Consider the following 4,552-nt stretch of genomic DNA (forward strand, 5'->3'; position numbering starts at 1 on the left):
AGTCGCTGTATACTCAGATTAATCCTGCATGAACAGATTTGACAACCAATATGAATTAATTGCTGTTATTCCAGCCAACAAGATTGCCATCATCAAATGCGTTTATTTATTTTTTAAAGATTTGTCTGACTCACCGAAACAATAGCTGATTTTTGATGATTGATCTTGAAAATGCTGCAGTGTCTGCAGCAGCACTCTGTAGTCCTACATGCATATATTAGAAAATTAACTTTTGATTAGTTTGTAAAATAATGGAAATGTAATACCTCAATAAAATGTAATAAGGGCAGAGAAATGTATTTATATTCAACCTTGAATATACACTTAGTTGGCAGGTTTATTAGGCTCCCTGTGTGTGCGCACGCATGTGTGTCTGCAGTGCTGGCCCACACACTAGGGGTGGACACGTGTACAAGTGTAACTGTTTGGTAAATCATAACCGTTTAGGAAAAATCAATAAACAAATTAATATTTTTTTTTTTTAAGTTTGGAAAATTATTATTTTCCAGGAGTGGTGGGCGATGTGAGCTAAAGGCTACTAAAGCAGATAATACAACAGTATTGTGTTTGGTTACAATATTTATTCATTTAACTGAGCGTCCTTCAGTTTCACTTTCGTTTAGTCTCTGTCTCAAACAGCTGGTCAACGGCGACAGCGGGAGTCAGTCTAAAGATTATCACTAGGCGATCACTTCGAAGTCAAAAAGCAATATTATGAAATACAGGTCTCTATGCCTCTCTATGTCTATTTGTCTACCTGACTTACTAACTGCACACTGTCACTCCAACAGCAAAAAAAATTAAAAGGTTAAACGTGTACACGAAAAAATTGCAGCCGTGTAACCGTTTAGAACATTTTGTAAACGTTCACACCCCTAACTAACACACACCTTTCATCATCCCCAAATAGTTTGTGTTATTTGTGATGTGAAATTAATGAATGACCAGAACATACTAAAACATTTCAAAGCTTTATTGATTTTTCCTAAACGGTTATGATTTACTAACCGGTCACACCCCTATCTACAATATATCATATGGTCATAATTTAAAGTTCAACTGCTTTAAGGAGGAGTAGATTCAACTGATGTACTTTGTGTTTAATTGGATTGCATTACACTGACAGGTCTTATATCAAGGTGGCACTAGGCAGGCTACATGAGACACTTCTTTGTACAACGCAATTCCTTTATCTTACTTACCAATTTCTTGAAGCTCAATGAAGGACAACAGCACTCACCTTCCACTTGAGCCTAAAAAGAAAGAGCAATAATAACAGATGTAAATTCAAGTGAAATATGGAGTCCTTGTAAATGTACAAATGTAGAGAGTCACACAATTATACAATACAGTTTAAGTCAAGCTAATTATATCTTTAAGCAGCATCACATTTATTTTTAACTTTTAAGAACCTACATTGGATGTTAAAACAAATCAAATTTCCGAAATCTTATAGATGTAAAATAATTAGTGGTATTTATTCAAGTTTTTTCCTCACATATAATTTAGGATACATACTTGTATTCTTAGTTTCATACATTGCCTCATAATATCTTTCTGCTGATTAAAGTAAGACATTCTTCATTGTATACATTCATAAGGCTTTGTGTCATTATCTGTGCTTAGTTTACGCTGTCCCAACAAACTTTAGATTTGCTGCACGGTGGCTGTGTCTTGATTCAGAGACCACGCACTTGGTAGGACGCAGTCTCGCGGTCTATGAAGGCTATAGCCTATGAAGGCCGATTTTAAGGCCGGTTTTAAGGCCAACAAGCCTTGTTAAACGAGACGGTCTCCGCAGGTCTCCGTTTACGAGCATTTCCGGTTTACGTAACAAGCCGTTACCTTGCGTGACGACTCGCCGGTCCTGTGCTGCCTAGCAACCCTGATTGCTGCCTACGGAGACAGCCTTGTCAACGGAGGAAAAAAGAAAAAGAAGTTGTCTACCAGACGAAAAGAAAAAAAAGTACAAGAAAAAAAGAAAGGAAGATAAAAGTTAAGAAGATGGAGCAACACGTTGCTGTTTTGTTATTTTTTATTTTATTTTATGCAATCTCTGAAAAAAACGCAATGAATCTTGGGATATGTTGGGCCACGAAGGATACATCTGATGCAGCCTTCAAAACTGCTTCAAAACCGTGAAACGAAGGCTGCATTTCACGACCGCATATGAGGAGCCTTGCAAGGAGCCTTGCAAATGGGACAGCCTTTGCGCGCCGCTATGACGCAATCGGTCTTCAAATGCAGCCTACGAGGCCGGTTCCAAGACCGCAACCCCTGAATCAAGACACAGCCGGTGTCTCCGCTGCACAACGTGCGGCGCAGAGGGATTGCACCGGAAGGGCTATCTACTAAAAAGTGTAACCTGTGGACCAGTTAAGTCACCGCTCACTACTGGCCTGGTATACGTACTACAACCATGTATGTCCATTTAGCGGATCCGTGTGGATCTGAAGAATATTCAAAGCCATGTTCAAACCCAAACCACTGTCGTCTAAACGTGGAAGTTGAAGGAAATATTTCGCTATGAAGCAAGACGGGTTAATGTAGCCTTAATCATAATTAATTCCATAGTTTTTTCCTTTCTTTAGTGCCATGGCTATACCCACTTATCTGAATTATTGAAAATGCCCCCCCCCCCCCCCAGTTGAGTACACAAGGTCTTACCTGCCACTGCCAGTGTAACTAAGCTATATTCTTCCTCGACATGAATACTTTAAATAATTAATTTTCATAACTAAAATCTAATAAAAAATATACTATGTATTCTAATATTTTATTACTAATACCTTATGTTTAGTAAGGCAGAGCTCGGCCTTATTCTGAGAATACAGCAAACAGCACAAAGTGTCTGCATTAGCCAGCTAATTAACACTAGCCATATTGCCACTGCACCCGACAAGATTACAGAAAATTTATGAGGTTTTTACTCACCAGATAAGAGCGCTTAGCAGAAGAATAGACTGTACCATCAGAAGCATCAGCACCACACTTTGAAAAATTACCGTTGAATCGGCGTCGGCTGCTGGCATTGCGTGTACGTGACGTTAGCTCTTAGCTAACGTTACTCTTAGCTAACGTCAACGCGCCAAAATGCAAAAAGGCGTCGACAAAATGATAGGCTTCCAAAAAAAGAAATAAACGTATAAAGTGTAATACAAGACAAGGACAGTAAAAAAACAAACTAGTTTGTGTAAAAATAGCAAAGTAATCGCTTTCTCTATTCAGGGCTTTCTCTCTCGCGAACGGGTAGCCATCTTGAATTCTCGAGAAAAGGAAAAGACGGAGCCTGAGCGTCGTGACGTCAATGACGTCAGACGTTGCGTCCCCCTGTACACTCAAAAATTATAAGATAGAAATAATCCTTCACTCATAAACTTTGATGAATACAAAATTAAAACGACCTCAGTAGTAAAGAGAACCTAATGGTTTTATGTTCACCTGACTTAGTGGCTGGTTTTGATTTCTGTACCCTAAATGTTATGAGTTAGCAGTACTGTTCGGGTTTACAGTGTAGTCTGTGTTTCTTAATGTGTGTGTGTCTTAATGTGTGTGTGTGAGTGTGTGTCTTAAGGTGTGTGTCTGTCTTAGTCTGTGTGTGTGTGTGTGTGTGTGTGTGTGTGTGTGTGTGTGTGTGTGTGTCTGTCTTAGTCTGTGTGTGTGTGTGTGTCTGTCTTAGTCTCTGTGTGTGTGTGTGTGTGTGTGTGTGTGTGTGTGTCTGTCTTAGTCTGTGTGTGTGTGTGTGTGTTTGTGTCTGTCTTAGTCTGTGTGTGTGTGTGTGTGTGTGTGTGTGTGTGTGTGTGTGGACTCCAGATGATAAAAAACAAATATGGATCAATAAAAAAACAAATTATACTTTTTACAATCTTAAAACTAGGAGGCCATCTTGTTTTTATGGTTCCTTTTACATGGGAGTAATCTTTCCTCTACGGCCTTTATGTGCATTATGCAGCTCTGGAAATGAAATTGTGGGAACATATTTTATTAAAGATACAGTGCGTAACTTTTTCATACGGATAAATGTCGGTTACATTCAAGCCATCGCCAAACGAGTTGACACAAAGTTGATTAAGCCTATTATCAGCTCCCTACAAAACTCTCTCTGTATTTCTCAATATGGCAGCGTTTACAAACTGGTGTCCCCCCCCCCTCCCACTCCCCAAAAACACTGGTGCAGGAGCTCAGAAAAAATCCCCAAGAAGAGCCCAAGAAATGTTTCAGTTGTTGATTCTACTGCTAAGAAAAAAAAACCTGGACGTACAGCAGAAGGTATAAAATCCCATGTGCCATCACTGAAGGCTTTACCTCATGTAGATGCACCGACAGTGTTGTTGTAATTACTCAGAGTCCCTCATGAAGGGCAACATAAGTTACACACTGTACCTTTAAATCTGAATCACCTCAATATACATATATTTGGAATTTGGGAGAAGAGTTGTTTTTAGTGTATAGAAAAAAAACGAAAATATATTCTTTAGTAAAACCAGCAACACTGAGTTTCCTCCTGTGTGATAGACTGTAAATTATTTTCTCTATTTAAAGGGACACTGTG

Source organism: Ammodytes marinus (assembly GCF_949987685.1).
Source record: "Ammodytes marinus genome assembly, chromosome: 16".
NCBI classification, from domain to species: domain Eukaryota; kingdom Metazoa; phylum Chordata; class Actinopteri; order Uranoscopiformes; family Ammodytidae; genus Ammodytes; species Ammodytes marinus.